Here is a 17,259-nt window from a genome sequence, read left to right on the forward strand (position 1 = left end):
GACTCTATACTCGCTTTTGTTGAATGTCAGTGTTACATGTTCCTATAGGAAAGGCAAGTTTAGACTAAGTACTCAGCCATCATTAATGCTGATAGGATAAAAAAGATAGCTTTTTTTAATGAAGCAATAACGTATTGAATTATACTGAAGTTTATTTTAAATGAATACTTCATTAAGTGTGAAATGGAGAAGTATTTATCAGCCTGCATAACAAATGATACAATGGAGCAGCAAACTGGCTTAATAAATGCATATTATTATTGTTTTACTGCAATGGTACCTCATGCAAGCACAGTGGAGAAGGTCACCAAAGAGATGACAACATAGATAAAGAACAGAAGGATCAACAAAACACAGAGGTGATGTTATTCATCCAGTCTCACAGCCACAGAGCTGGAAGCTGTATCCAAATCACATGAATTCCAATCCATTCATGTCTTTAAAGCTATACATTTAAAAAGTCCTGGTGGAACAATTTTCTTCAGATTTTATCAGTCTGTTGAAATGAAAACATCCCCAAAGATGACTGCATTTCAGTTCTGTTCCAGTGGAAACCAGCTAGAAATCTGTTTACATTCACAACAATTCATCTGTCTTGCTCCAAAGGCAGACTATGATTCAGGATCCCAAGAAACTGGAGTCCATGATCCTACTGCAGCCTCCTGTTTTTTGAAGTAGGAGCTCCTCTGACCCAATCGACCTGATACATCTGCTGAAGTGCCATTACTTTTTGTGGGAAACTAAAGAAAAAATGAGACCAGGCAAAATCAAAGACCTGTCTTACAATGGGATGATTCACTCCTTGGAGGTGCCCACCTCTCTCCAGAACGGGGAATGATGAAGTCTTGATGAAAGGCTTAGACTTTATCATATCTTTCAGATTGCTAGATGGTAGCAGAAATGAACCCAACAGTGAGTGTGCAATAGAGAAGTGTATTCTCATAATGATTGCTAGCAATTAATATAATCATGAACTGGATTTGCAGGGTCATATCAGCTGGAAAACAGTGTACAAAAATCCTTAAAATGACAGTTTAAAATAATAAGGAAAAGTAGGAACACAGTTCATTGTTTTCTTATGTCCATTTAAATCAATTAAAAGGATGGCTTTGATCACCTCTCTTTCAGATTGACTATCCTGCTGTTTTGGTGAGATCTTTTCCCAGATCAAGGAGACAATAGGAAAATTACCTCGAATTAATGCAGTATAAACTTCATAGGAGCAGTTAAATAAAGCATAATTTTTCATTAAAGTTTAATAAGTGACTGTAATTAGCGATTACATTTTTTAATAGGAATTTGCTCATATAAGACACAGAAGGCTGATCTTGAAGAAACAAATTAAATACCAATTCCCAGAAGCCCCGCCTCTGTCTGCTACTCTCCATCGCTTCTGAAAGGCTTGTTTTGTCCAAGTCTTGGGCTATCTTCAGGAGAACTCAAACAGGTCACCACAACTTCATGATAAATTCCTATCTGTCATATTATGGCCTTGGGAATTATCACTGAATTTAGGAAATTTTAAAATGTATGCCTCGAACAACACATTACTGATGGTATGTTTGCAATATAGACCAATTAAACCCCTTTAACACCTTATTTAACTTACAACTATTACCTTCGTTGATTATTTGATTACTGGAGAACTATGATATTCTTCACATTTGTTCAGAGGTTTTGTTCTTTCTACTGTTGGTTCAGAGGGCTTATTCTGCCTCAGGCAGAGTCATTTATCTGTTCTTGAGACAAAAAATGCACCTAACCACAAAGAAAAAGTATTGCTGATAGCAAAAGACATGGCAGGTCATAGAGTCACAAAACGGTTTGGATTGGAAAGGACTTTAAAGAATCATCTGGTTCCAACCCCCTGCCATTACCCCTTGTCCTATCACCACATTTCCTTGTAAACAGTCCCTTTCCGTCTTTCATGTTGGCCCCTTCCTACTGGAAGGCTGCAAAGAGATATCTCTGGAGCATCCTCTTCTCGAGGCTGAAGAAGACCAATGTTTCAGCCTATCTTCATAGCAGAGGTGCTCCAGACCTCTGATAACCTTCACAGGCTTCCTCTGGACTTACTCCAACAATTCCATGTCTTTCTTGTACTGGGGACCCCAGAACTGGACCCAGCTTGGATGAGGCTGTCCCTGCCCATGGCAGCAGATTGGAACTAGATGGTCTTTGAGGTTTGTTCCAACCCAAACTCTGTGACTCTATGATTCAGCCCAAGGAATCCCTAAAGTGAAAAGAGAAATTAATTGTAAATATCCTCAAAAAACACTGTAATCAAAGACAGAATTATTCACTGTTGTAAATGGAACAAAAATAAACACATCCCTGCCAGAAGGCATGCAAAACAATGTCAGCTAGGATTTGGTAGGCATAAAACCTAGGACATGGGTAGCAGTAGGGTGGGTAGATGGGAAAAGCATACTGAGAAATATATAGGGTCAGACAGCACAGCCTGAGCTCTGCAGTTGCTTACCCTACCCACGGTCCTCTGAATGTCAAAAGGCACTAGGAGGAATCAGCAGTCATTCTGCCTTGTTAAGATACAGCACAAAGAAAGGTCAGGTGGAGCAGAGCTGAAGCAAGATTCACCAGTGCTGCCACAATGCTTGATCTCCAGCTGCGCTCCTGAGATGCTGCACATCTTGTGGCTGACCTTAGCCAAGACACTGGGAAGGCTTGGGACACAAAGAATATCCTTGTAAGTGCTCAACATTGTTTAAGATGATATTCAGCGAGTCACAGAAGAGTAGAAGAGAATAAAAGAGGAAAAAATCATTTAATTTAAATCATCAAGTTGATTTTTAAATGCATGATTTACTATGCACAGCCTTTATCTGAGACATGAACATAGAGACTGACACAGTGGAACAAATCAGTCCAATTTAATTAATTACCTGATGCTTCAGAGGAAACAGAATTATGAAACACTCAGTCTTTATACCCTGTGACTGGCCTATGCATTGAAGCAGAAAGAGTATAATTTTTTAATTTTTTTTTAACACATCCAAATTAATTTGCTTGTGGATGGCCTCATTTTCCATATGCATCCTCTTGTACTCTCTTGGGTCCAAAAATTTTTGCAGAAATAAACAAAATTGATACATTTTAAAATCTACTCTATTTTTTACCTTTCACTTCATTTGGAAGCCACTGCTGTCCACTGTATTTGCCCTTCTTGGTGACAAAGAAAACTCAGCAAAGGGATGTTAAAATATCAATGAGTCACCTGAGTCACCTTCTGCAAATTACATATAATTACTTTACATTTCTAATGATTGTAATGCAGTCTCAGATTAAAAAAAACAAACCCTGTTAATCTTTCCAATGATGCAGAAAATGTTTTCCAATTGTGTGGCATACAATAAACAAGCTTTTCTAGATATGGTGAGGCCCTGGCACAGGTTACCCAGAGAAGCTGTGGCTGCCCTCTCCCTGGCAGTGTTCAAGGCCAGGTTGGCCTTTGGGAAACCTGGTCTCATGGAGGGTGTCCCTACCCATGGCAGGGGGGTTGAGACTAGATGATCTCTGAGGTCCCTTCCAACCCAAAGCATCCCATGATTGTATGATTTAAGTGACTAGTGGATCTGAATGCCTCCTTTTGGGGATATCTAGTTTTAAGGCCTCTTAAAGATGCGTCCCTTTCAGAAAGCGATGGATTCTCCCCTCTGTAAGGTAGGTGCTGTTTGTGTTTGCTGAACACAAAAGAGAGACTTAGAATCACTGACAAATTAGAAAAGAATTACAGCTACAATTCTAATGTGCTGAAGCAAAATAATTCTCTCCAGTGAACTGTTTCCAGAGGATTGCTTACTAATGGATCTGCTTGTGGCAGATCTGAAAAAGATTCCTGAAAACAAGCAGGTTTCTAGTCTTCAGAACAAAGCAGCACCCAGGATCTTCCAGAAATGGATCTTCCTGGGAGAGCCTGCCACTGAGCCAGGCTCTTCTGAAACAGCGGATCTGTTCTCTGGGACCACTTAGGAATATGGATCAGGAATTAAAAATCTGCCTTTTTCAAATAAATAGCAATTCTAACTTCTTCCTACATGCTCTGTCTCAGGATATTTAGCAAATAGCTTTTAACTATTGGCTTGGCTCGTAGCTAAATCACCTAACAGAATTCCTGCATGCTGAATCCTTGTGCAGCCTGCACCCCATCTTGCAGGAAATAATTTTCAGAGTACTTTGAATAAATTAACTTGCCACTAGAAATCTGGCATCCCCTTTGCTCTTGTCAGACTTCTTGATCCCATATTAAAAGATCAGCTGTTGATACCATCGACAGCTTTATTATTACTAAGTGACAGCTTGTGTCAGAAAATCCAAAGAAAGCACAGCAAGAATATGAAAAGGTTGAAAGCAATAGAGACAGCATCACTGTTGCCATGGTACAGATCAGCATCTAGCAAGGCCAGCGGGACAGCAGCAATGACAGGCAGCGCTCAGGCAGTTTCCTTGTCCCAGCTAATTCTAATAAAGCGCCTGAAATGAGGCAGAGATCATCGGACAGACTGCCGCCCTCATAGCCCGAGCGAGGCCTCAGCAAGGACCTCTGAAAAGTCACAGTTGATGAGGAAGAAATGCTCAGAGTCCTCCCTGAGCAGCACAGACAGCCACTGAGTTACTTATCTGAAGGGCTGTCTTGCATTAAGGGTCATACCTTCTGGCAGTGGCACTGATAAGCCACTGAAGAACATGTTATCGCTTGCCAGTTCTCGACCAGTTCATGGAGCACATGGAAAGAATGGGCCATTAATCACATCAAAAAGACACACACTTGGTGTTTGCAACCCTGACATCCACGGGTGGAGCTGGTTTCCACTCCTCCAAAGGCAAGGCTGACTTCACAAACTGTCTCTCTGCCTGTCCAGCTGCTGCTGCTTTCTAGGCAGCCATGTAGCCACAGGAAAGCAAGTCGAAAGCAGCTGGGTTTTCAGTTCTTGAGCTTTCCAAACTTCCTCATTTCAATTACTTCTGAAAGTGTTCCCTGCTTCAAAAAACAGAAATAGCAGAAAGCAAAAGGAATAGTTGATTTAATGTCAGTAGGAAGTAAAACCTGGACAAAAAGTGGTATCACATTCCCTGTAATTACTTATATTTTCCATTATTTTCACCTTTTGCCTATTTTTGGTTACCCTGCCTCAGAAGTATTTCTTTCTGTTGAGGGCCACAGCACAGTCATCCATTTGCAATAACCTCAACAGCTAAACAAGGAAGGATTATGGAAACAGATAAATCTTTTTATGCTTGTGACTGAGCCTCCCTGTACCCAAGACCATGGCGGAACACCAACCTCCTTGAAAACAAAGCCATACTCAGAGTGACTCTCTTTGAAGAGCTGGGTATACCAGTTCAATCAAAGTGCTTGGCTCTAACACAATAACATTGTCTTTAAATTCATTCCTTTGCGATTAACATGTATCAATGCTCTATGTTTTCTAATTATAATTTAAAAAAAAAAAAAAAAAAGAGAAACTTTTACCAGAACTGGCAGAAACAACATAAGCAACTTCCCAAAATCTTGTTAGGGCCCAGAGTACAAACCCAGCCAATTTAATGGAAGGTTCTCAGCAGTGTGTTAGTTTATACCCATCACAAGGGACCAGACAGGCTGGTACTCAGAATGGATGATTGTATTCCTCATGTTTGACCCTATCTCCCTTTTCCTGCTATTAATATCACACTGGTGTGTCATGAGGAGCTGCACAGAAAGTCCTGCTCTTGCCTGTTTCTGTAAGGATGCTCAACTGACCATTAACCATGGTATGGGCTCTAGAATTTAGTTTCATTAAATGCCTGATGACATCACTTTAGAATACAAAAAAGTAGGTAAGTTGTTCTAACTACAAAACAGGCAAGTTGTCCTAACTAGACAGAGTCACTGTTCTGTATTACTCTAGCAGCCAAGATAGCCATGATAACAGAAAATGCATTTAATCTATTTTAAGCATAGATGAGTAGCCAAAGCACACCCATCTGATATTTTCCCTGGTGCTATGATTTCAGTTTCTGTAAATTGGGCTGCATTAGGCAACATGATGGGTATTTTGAAGACTGTTTCACCTATGCTACAAAGGTACAAAGCAAATGTGTCTGAGAAAACCAACATGTTGGGCAAGATGTGCTCTCAGTTTTAGAAATGCAAGAGCTAGAGCAACCCAGTCCACATGAAGACAACCATCAGGCCCTGTCAGCCAGGGTGATGAAATACAGCTGGCCAGGCCAGAGACCATGAAATCCTTCACAGAGGCCCCCACAATCTCTGGGTGGGACAAGGTGCAATGGAGTAAGCACTGACTTTCAAGCCTCCCACTTAGCACTGGGAGAACTGTGGTAGGACAGCCTTGTACATCTATATACCACAGAACAGGGTGGACCACAGCTCCATCTCTTCCATCAGCCAGAAGTTCTGTAGTACATAGGTGGTCAACCATTGTCACCCCTTCAGTTTGCAAGATTGTCATTCTTGTATCTCCTCATAGTATTTTCTTAACACTAAAAATATTGGGACAAAATGCATTCTATCTCACAGGTAACTCCTCTTCTTTCATGAGAAATTAAATTATGCATAACAAAATGATGCAGAAACTGGTTAACTGTCTATAATTTGTCCCCATATGAATGTTTCTCCCTATCCATAGCATTTTATGAAGATTTCCAATAAATTTCCCATAAAGTCCCACGTAACCTGTATCTATAACTCAGAAAAGGTCCTAAAGCACAGAAGCTTCATGCTTTTTTGGAAATCCTTTTCCAGCTCCCAGTGCTCTGCAAGGCACTCAGGGACTCAAATGAACCTCTTGGCATATACATTACTGCAAAGTCATTAATCTGCTTATGGACCACACGAGTTCTGATTCTCATAGAGAAGGAAGGAAACTTTTATAGCAGTAGAAATTTTGGATTGTCACTTACAGAAGCGTCACATGAAAATACAGGCAGAGCAGTTTGGATCAGCAGCTCAGTGTGTTTCCACCATATTCTCTTTAGCGTTTTTCATAGGCTTTGCAAACATATTGAATGGGGATCTTTCATTTATTATGTGCTTCAATTGCTTCCATGGAGGAGGAGCTGGCTTTTGGATCTTAGGCCAAACTTAGAGGGCTATTTGGATTCAAATACTTCCCCTCACAAGGATTTCATAATCTTAAACTCAAGAAAGACTTTCCACCTGCCTGCCACAATGCCACTACCAGGACTTCCCAGCTTTGAAAATACCCCTGGGGTTAGCCATTTGGAGGCACCATGTGCTGAACATTTCACAGAATCAGTTACATGTAACTCCAGTTTTTGACTGAGCATTAGCATATCAGTAACCCACAGATGGATGAAATGTTCCTTTCAGTCTGAAATGCAAAGAAAGTATATAAATGTTTAGTCTTTTCAAACACTGGATGTTATATTCCAAACAAAAATGGAAATTAACTACATACTTTATGGAAACCTAGAAATATGATGAATATGTGGGATCATACTGCATCTAGACTGAGACTAGGAAGAAGGGAAACAAAGCACATTAGTCTTTCACATATTTAGGCTGTTGTACCATAAATTTTGATTTAAGTGTTTCTGTAAAATCACCAGACACTCTTAATCCCATGTAAGACCTCATAAACAACATCTAAAAATTCAACATCCTGTTTATTAAGAAATTCAAAATCATTTCCAGGAAAGTGAGACACAAGAGCTCAAATACTTCTGGCATTTTCAAAGTACTAAAAAAAAAAAACAACCCACCAAACCAACCATGACATATGTAATTCCATTTTCCTAAGTAATAAATTCTTGCACAGAAGGTGGGGCTGTCACCTGCCTTGTCTAAGTATGCCAGCCTGACTTCCTTCTCCTCCAGCAAATCCATCAGACTCCCTATGGTACCAGCCTGGATGACTTTTTTGCCAGCACTCCTGGAAGTCTGGAAATGTAACTATGGTCAAGTTTTTTCTGCTGGTGGCTTTGCAATCTTCAGAGCTCAATGTGTGCATTAGGACTGCCTCTTAATAGATGCAAGGGTTCAACCACCACAGATGGAAACACAGAAAGGGCACATGGAACCACCCTATGGAAAGGGCAGGAAAAGTGAGAAGGGTGTCTCCCTTTCTTACCAGAGGAAACTATTTGACATTGGAGAGAATAAAATGGACAGCACTGGTTTCATGGATAACAGAGTGCAAAGCACTCCCAGAAGGCCTGCAACAACTCTCAGCCCTCAAGCTCTTGATAGAGCACATCCAAGAGTGCACACCACAGAATCAGTGAAGAATTTTTTCCTAACATCTAATCTGAACCTGCCCTGGCACAGCTTAAAGCCATGGAGTTGCCATATGAACAACTAGGCACCAAGCAATGCCCACAAGGCTTCCAGCTCCCTGAAGGAACCTCTTACATGTACAGGGTAAAGCAGAAGCTGCAACTCTATATAACCATCTTGATCTGGCCCAGAAAGAATCAATCCACTGTGCTCCACTCCACTCTTCTACCGTGGTAGCTGCGTGAATCCAAGGAACAGACAGTGCTGTACTATACAAGAGCACAGAAGACATTCATGAGAAAGGCAGGAAGATTTCTAAAAGCAGGGCCACATCCTCCAAATATCCCAAGACTTCTGAAAAAAACCATAGCTGGACCCATTGATGTAAAGACACGTTGAGCGGAGGTACATACTTAAAGCTGAAAAGGAAAGGCTTCTGATGCTGTATTTTGGAGGCAGACAGTCTGGCCTCCTCCATTAGAGGCAACAACCAGTTCTGCAGGCATTATCATACTACTTCTGCTAGTTAATCAGCTTGTCATGTCTGGTGTCCTCACTCAAAATGAAGGTTGTATTCAATTCCTAAGCCACTCAAGGCCACAGAAAAATTAACTCAACCAATTGGTAATGTCACAGCTTTCCTTGCTTATCATGTAGGAATTTGAGAAAGAATAATGAACAACAAATTGTTCACTCAAAGGAAGTTTATGATTATGTATATATTTTGCAATCTTTTTTTCTTGAAACATTTTGTTGCCAATTTCTAACTGAGCTGGTTCAAATATTATATTAAGTTTCACACGTGATAACAAATAAAAAAAAATTAGGATCATTATAATTATGTTCTTTTAACTTTCTTCTACCATGGTGTAATAGGCATCATGCATAAGGAAGCAATAACTGGTGTCCTTCTATTTTGACTTCCAGACAGCCTTTTGCAGTCTCTCAGGACGTTCCCATGAACATGGTTTCCATGAATGCTGTTGCACAAATATTCCCAGGGCATTACTATGAATGTTTCCTTCATGACACTGAGAATATTTGAAATTATTTTCTGCATGTCTGTTTCAGCTATTCAGTTCTGTTTGGTATTTCATTAACAATTAGGATATATAGAAGAAAACATGCCTATTAAATCTGCATGATCACACAGAACTAGGAGGGACTGCGCATGTGTTGGAGAACAGGCTTAGGATTCAAAATCACAGTCAAACTGGGAAAAAAAAAGCTGGGAAAAAGAAACTGTTGGGTAATTATGAATCATTAATTATATAGACACAAATAAATTCTGGCTGAGGGATGAAAGATGAGATAAACAGGCTCTCAAGGTGGTTTTTTTGTTTCTTTCTCTAAAGTGCTAGGTTTTTATGACAGTCCAGGTGCAGGTTAAGAGAAAACCTGAGCATTTTAATCAGCCAGGCTGCAGGGCATGGGAAAGAAAAGCTATTAAACAGACTCAATTTTTCTAAGGAAGCAAACCAAGAAAACGGCAAAGGATCTACTGAACCTTTTACCAGGGTCCCTGTCCGAGCAGTTTGTAACCTGCATCCCTGAGGGGTAAGTAGGAAAACTGGACTTCACAGACAGACAGCCTCACTTAGCTCCCTCTCTAAGCCAGGTATTTCTGTTGAGAAGTAGGATGAAGGAAAGCATTCTCATCTTCAACTTTAACTATGTCTGTTTAAAGCTTTTTACCATTTCAGCTGCAGTAGGACTAATTCAGACTGCTCAGTCATCTCTTGCTTCCACCTTCTTTTATGTGCATGGGCACAAATGTCACACATCATTTGCCATTTAATTTCCTTCTCCCTTAGCAAATAAAAGCTATCTTTCTTTTCACCCTTAACTTTTTAATTAATAGATGGCTAGATATGAGTATCCATTCCCCCCCCCCCCTTAGGCATGCCATTGCTACACCATCTGATTGCTATCTCAGGGGATTATGGGACTGCTGCAAGCAGGAGACAAGAAGAGGCAATTGACTGGCCTAGGAGCACACAGATCTCAAGCCACTAAGGGAAGAGGGTTGTTAAAAATGGCAAACATTCATCTAGCCTGGGACAGATAAAGGACTAGATTTCCCAGAAGCTATTCTCCCAGAAACTCTCTTGAACACCAACTCAGCAATCCATTAAGTTTAACAGCAAGCAAGCCAGCAATATGCAGATGAGCCAGCTCTCAGACTCAGTAATGACTCAATTCAAGATCATTATTGCTAAATACATCAGCACATCCTTGCGAAAAACAAATCCCCACAAATATGGGGAAAAGAATTCCAGGCAGTTTTTGTGCTGACATGTATTTAGTGGCACAAGAGGGAAGAAAAATATACAAACCTTGTTCAGGATATTGTTTCCACTAGTGTGTAACAGAGAGACTCCAAATTAGGTGCATTCTCTTTGCAGTCTTCAACCCCTGATCTCACCAATTTCATGACTTTGACACCTACAGGCAAATGCCTTTTTGCTGGCCAGAAATCATTCCTTAGTGATTCTATTCATTTCAGCCAGCATGCTTTGGTTCATTTTGTGCAGAGTGAGTAACAACTTCATCCCTCCTGGCTCTAGTCTTTGACTCCTCAGAGCCTTCACAACACTTTCTTCTGGAGGAAGAGTCAGCTTAGCAGAAGACCCCACGACAGAAAGTTAATCTCAGTCTCTTAGGCTGTTCCCCTTGTAAGTCTTTTGCATGGCAAGATGGTAACTCTGGTATTAACCTTGACTTGTGATGCAGTACCCAGTTACCATATACTTAGTGCTTGTTTAGCTGTTCTAATTCCAATACCTGTCAAGAAAATCCTTCTCCCAGTGATACAAAGGCTCTAGGAAATAAAGAATAATAAAAATTCAAGCTCAGTTTCTTGGTGTGAAACTAAAATGTATCTATAGGATGTCACTGACTTTCCCCAACAATTAATTTTGTCTATGTGGTTTCCAGCAAAATGATGCACCTTCTCTGGACAGTACTGGTCTGGGTCGTTGTGTTATGGGAGCAATCATTAGCACAGTCATGCCACTATTTGCAGTTGTAATGTCTTAACACAGATGTGCACATGCACCTATCCTGCAGCAGGGAACATCATGAATATCCTTCCAAGTACTAGAGAAAATGTGCCTGGGGCTGCCTAGGAGGGACTGCCAGGGGGCCCTCATCTTCCTCTTGAGCCCCTCATTGAGCACCTCCTGGTCCTTCTTCTGCAATGGTTTTCAGCATGACTTCCCAGGGAAAGTGCCTTTCCCCTTACACTCCCTGACTTACCCTGACTGAACTTTGAAAAAGTGTCTTCCAGAGCATTTACATGCTGCTGGCTCACAGCATACATAATGGCATCACCTGTTCTCACACCAACACAAGGCTTGAGCCTAACAGGTTCAGTGTCTTCATGCTTTGATGCTTTGTGGCTTCCCTTCCCTTCCTTTCCCTATAATTGATGCCAAAACTGGAGGAATAGCAAATACAGGAATTAGAATTAAACTAAAAAAATTAGTTTCACACCTCAGAACCAGATAAATTGCCTCCAAAAACCCCAGAATTTTAATATAAAATTACAAAAAAAAAAAAAAAATTAAGTCCACTCTTCAGCAGAAGACCTTCTACATATTTCTGTCCTAGGGATTTCCAACAAAACTGAGGAAAACTTGCGATAGAATTAAGTCATGCTTGGGTAACAGGAGATATAATAAATAGCAGACATGGTAGCAGAAGCAATAAGGGTTTTATACTGCCGTCTGGAAAAGCTTATTAGTATTTTTTCCATTTTGCAATTTTCCCCATAGCAGCGTTAAAGAATGACACATACTCTACCTGTAGGGTTTATGAGAAAGGCACCACATGCCTTCTACATGAGAAGATATTCACAGTCTTTGCACCATCAAATCAGCAGTTTCCTAACTCTGTATAGCTTGTTTACCCAGCAAATACGTGTTCTGGACAGGGTACTTGCCAAATGCTGGTCACTGGGCTGTTAGTGCCCATTGTTTCCTGCCAAACAAAACTGAAGCATGTGCTTTTTAAATGAAAATGCACAGAAAGATGTGTTAGAGCTTTTTATTTTAAAAAAAAAAGGAGACTGTATGTGAAATCACAGCTCTTTATTCAAGCAGTATCACAATCAACTTGATAATGTTTCAGTTACCCTATTACTACCAGCTGTGGATGCAAAGTAAGCCCAAATTTGATGCAATATGGTCTTATTTTGTCTAACATTTTATATGTAAATTGTGTCCAAAAAGCTTTACAGAAGTAAATACACAACTACAGGGAAAAATAAGAGAGTCTGAGAGAAGTAAAAAAGACCAACAAAAACCTGCAGACTAAAGAGGCAAATAGATGGAGGCAGCCATTACAGAGGATCACACTCAGGACTACAGCTGGGGAAGAGCCTCTGCATAAAAGAGAGGGAAAAGGTTCATGTAAGCTTGCTTAGTAGGGTCCCTACACCTATGGTCTGACTTCATGCCATACCAAACACTTCTTGAAAGGCATTTCACTGAGAATGAGGGCTGCCCTGAAGCTCTCAGCAGATCAAGCTGGCTGGACATACTTGAGCACAAGGTTTCAGGTGAAGCAGAGCAAAAATTAAAGGGAAACAGCTTTTCAAATAATCCTTCTAGCTTCAAGTAGTAAATGCAGATGAACCACACATGCATTTTTGCAGCAATAAATGAAATTAATTATGCAGCTGTGAAACCAGATCTGCATTTTGTGTCTTTCCGTGGGTTCTGTTCTTTGCTGTGTACCTAAACTAATTAGATGAGATAGTAACAGAACAAAACAGTCTAAATTTACTATGACTGTCATTAGGAAAGCATGACAAAGAGCTAGTAAATAGGTATTTCAAAAACAGCAGAGCAACACTATAATAAATTTATTCAGCTATTGTGCAATCACAGAATCCCAGACTTGCTTGGGTTGGAAGTGATCTCAGAGACCACCTAGTTCCAACCCCCTGCCATGGGCAGGGACACTCTCCACTAGCCCAGGTTGCCCAAAGCCCCATCCAACCTGCTCTTGAACACTGCCAGAGAGGGGACAGCCATAGCTTCTCTGGGCAGCCTGTGCCAGGGCCTCACCACCTCAATGTTACATATCATTTAAACATCCATGGAAAATTCCTTAGCTAATCTATATGATAGATACTGGTACTTTAGGAAAACATTGTCATTGATGGTTGCACATTTACATACAGATTGTTTGTGACTTCTTTTTAACAAAGAAGAAATTAGGGAATTGACCATAGGCATTTAAATGCACCTGTCTTTAAAAATCTTAAAAAAAAAAAAGGAAAATTCTTTATTTAGAAAAAGGGATTGATTTCAGTCATTTATACATGGTAAATAAACCTACTTTGACTGCAAAGCGAATGTCAGGAAAAGTCTTCCCATATCTCATCCAGACAATGACATATGCATTGCAGTAATAACACAGATGCTACAGGGCTCTGGCCTTACATAAATTTAGATTTCTGGATCTTTAAATGAATACCTTCTGAGTAATCATAATGTAATTATTTAAACCAGATTACTTGATTAGAATGGCATGTTAATATAAGAATCTTGTCATTTAGATTTTGCTCTTCACTATCTTCCCTTTTTCCCTGGGTAATCATCATTACAGTAATGATAACGATAAAGGCCCATATGTTTCTTTGTCTTGAGCACCACTGATTGGGGGAGCATGGTGCAAGTTAATGCAAAACGAGCTTCAGAGCCCAGTATGCCAGTAAAGATGCCAATGCAGAACTATGTGAGAGCAGCCGTCGCCCCAGAAAGCAGGGCACCCAGCGCCTGGGAGGCTGCCAGCTGAGATGGGGGTAGAGCTTTTTGGGAATCGCAGAATCAGCAGGGAGTGGGAGGGGGGGATACAACACAGGCTTTGCCACGCAACTGTTTCATCATAACCACAGATATCTACATTTGTTAAGATGAAAGAGGCTAATGCTGTCTGATGGGGCATTAATGTGCAATGTGCAGGAACCACATGCTGCAGATGTCCCAGCCAGCACAAAAGCTGGGTTTGGAAAGCTGGCAGCTCCAGGAATGGAGGTCACTCGTGCCTGTAACCCAGATGTGCCTGGAGGCACATCTGCCACTGGCACATCCGTGCCCATGTGATTCAGGTAAGCACTGAATGACTTGTATTGTGAGTTGTGTGTGCACACAGACTTTGCACCAGGACAGCTGTCCCAGTGGCTGAACTTCAGGTACAGGTGAGTTCTTAGAGTACAAAAAATCAGTCCACAGTACGAGCCTGCAGCTGTGGCCCCTGTAGAGCTCTGCACTAATTCCTCATTTAATCTACAGACTTCTGGCAGGACAGAAGACCCACCTCCCTCCTCTTGCTGTGCTCCTTGTAATGTGAGAAAATGGAATGTGGTTGCCTTTCTCTTCCAAAGGCTAATCTTCCTGTATCACTCCTTAATACTGGATTCAGCTTGCACTGCACACTGTAATTCTTCCTTTAGCAATATAATCTCTACTGTTTAGCTGAAAAAATCCTGGGCAGGGCTGGCAGTTGTGACTGTGTAGGTGTGTTATGCTGACCTGTATGCTTGAAAAAGTAGTCAGTATGTCCCCTGCTGATATGTACAAAGGTACCTTGACACCAGAAGTACCTTCATGGCACTGCCCTCATGCTTCTATTTTTCTCAAGGGGAATGATTAAAAATTGTCCCCATGAGAGACAGAAAGAAAAAAGAGAAAATAATAATAATAATAATTTTAAAAGCCCCCAAGCAAACAAACAAAAAAAAAAAAAACCACCACCAAAAAACCCAGTGAGAAAGAACCACTACAATGCTAGACTGACTAAATTGCTTCTGGCGGTTCAAATACTTTAGGTTCAATCTGTACATGGGAAAATCACTGGCATACACATTTTCAAACCAACCAGTTGTTTTCATTAATTTCATTCATGTAGAGAGATGTTCAGTTTAAAATAACTTGTCTCAACAGAGGTGTTGAGCATTACTGTTTCATATTGACCTGAATGTGTGCTATGGATGCCCCATCCTTTTCAAAGCCAGTCCCATACTGGTCACATATCTCTATTTGCATGTGAATATGTGTTTCTTGATGCATAGCACATAATCAGATTGTTTTTTCCAGTGTTCAAAGAAAGAAAGGCAAAGAATGTCGCTGGAGTACAAAGTACTCATGGGCTTGATTCACATCTCAGTTGTTGATCTGGGAGTCTTTCTCTTCCAAAGAGAAGCTTGGCTTCATTAATGCTGACATTAATCCTTGACAGTGGAAAGGAAGGACTGGTTCCTTAATTTAAAGCAGACTTATTGATTGCATTCATAAACAAGATGGAAGAGCTGGGATTTCTGCATAACCTTTATCCCCTCTCCATCTTAAAAAAAGCAAAATAAAACAATTCTGTTAACCTCAGCTGTGCAACGTTTGTGGGTTGGGGTACTACACTGTAACCACCCAGCCAATCTCCCTGCCACAAAATCCATTATTGATTGCTCATGGTCTTGATGGATTGACCTTTATTTTCACTTTCCAAGTGAAACTTTATATGCTCCCTGGAAAAGAGTCCAACAGCTTGTTTAACTGTGCAAGCAATAGCTTTGGGGTGGAGGCTGCACTCCTTGCCAACGCCAATTGCCTTGTGAAAAGCTTTCTGGCTTAGGAAGTACTGAATGCTTCAACACCCATCACAGATTTTGCTCTTCTTTCTTATAAGGTGTTTATCTACACTTGGGCAGGTACTTTACATGGGGTGGGAAAACGTACTGGGGAATGAGAGAAGGCCTCTTTATGAAAACAACATGAAAGCTTCTTTCTAAGAGCATTTTCTGAAGGCTGCAGATGATAAACCTCTGGTTTTGGCATGGCAGAGGGAAGGCAAGTCCAGCGTTAGCAGAGTTTGCTATTTCACATCACAGCTGACCTCCCTCCACAATATATACTCAAAGCATATTTGTTGTTTCTGGAAGAATTACGTCTGACAGGAGAAAAGAGCTGTCTCTTGAAAATTCAGGGTAGCTATTCATCAGAATAGATGTCAAAAGCTTTAATCATGACCACTCAGCCAAAGCCGCCTTTCTGACAAAAACCATTTTATTTAATGATGCAGATAAAGATGACAGTCTTGAGTGATATTTGGTGTTCAGTTTCATGCTGTTAAAATTTACCTTCATGGACAAAATCATCCTGTTTTCTCCACACTTCATAGATTTTGTGTGATGAAAATTACAGAAATGTGGATTTAAAGGGTTGTGGGTTTTTTCAGTATGTCTTAATCTGAAAGGGACTAAAATCATAGTGATACTTTGGAGTGAACTGGTGAAAACCAAAGTGTTTTGGTGAAGGCTGGCCACTCAATCCTTTGCTGCAGTATGAACAGAAAGCCTAGCCAAAGGTAGCATCGCTCTATTCGGTTTTGCTCCTCTATTCCTGCTTACATTTATAGCAAAGGGGTCTAATAAGCTCTAAGTCAGATCAGTAGTACTGCAAGATAGAAGAGAGGGTCACAGAGTAGGTCAGATATTGTCATAAAAGCACTTTAATTTCCAGGGCACCCCTTTGGCTGCCCATGCCTTATGATCTTTCTGTGGAAACCACTGATGTGTATAAACACTAGCAGGGCTTTCATTCCCTTGTTTCTTTGAGCATAAGGCATTTATTTAAGGTAAGAGAAGACAGAACTTAAGAGTATTTTTTTCACAGATATACAAGACTAGAAAGGATGTCCAAGGTCACTGGGTCTTGCCCTGCTCTGCAATAAATGTTCCATAAAGACCTTCATGATGTGAACAAGTTTCACCTTCAAATTTGTTAGGTACTTTGCCTATACTGTTCTTGTTCCAGACCCTACTTTCTGTGATGGCAAAAAATATTATTCTTATTTCCCACTTCAATGTATTCTTGCAGCAGGCTAGGGAGTAGATATGCTGCTGAGGAGATGGGAAGGGTTTGTTGAACTTTGGTAGAAAGGTTGGCTGTTTTCCTTTCGCCTAGAGAGCACAGCAGGAAAACAGAAAACAACTT

Source organism: Gallinula chloropus (genome assembly GCF_964237585.1).
Source record: "Gallinula chloropus genome assembly, chromosome: 1".
In the NCBI taxonomy this organism is placed as follows: Eukaryota; Metazoa; Chordata; class Aves; order Gruiformes; family Rallidae; genus Gallinula; species Gallinula chloropus.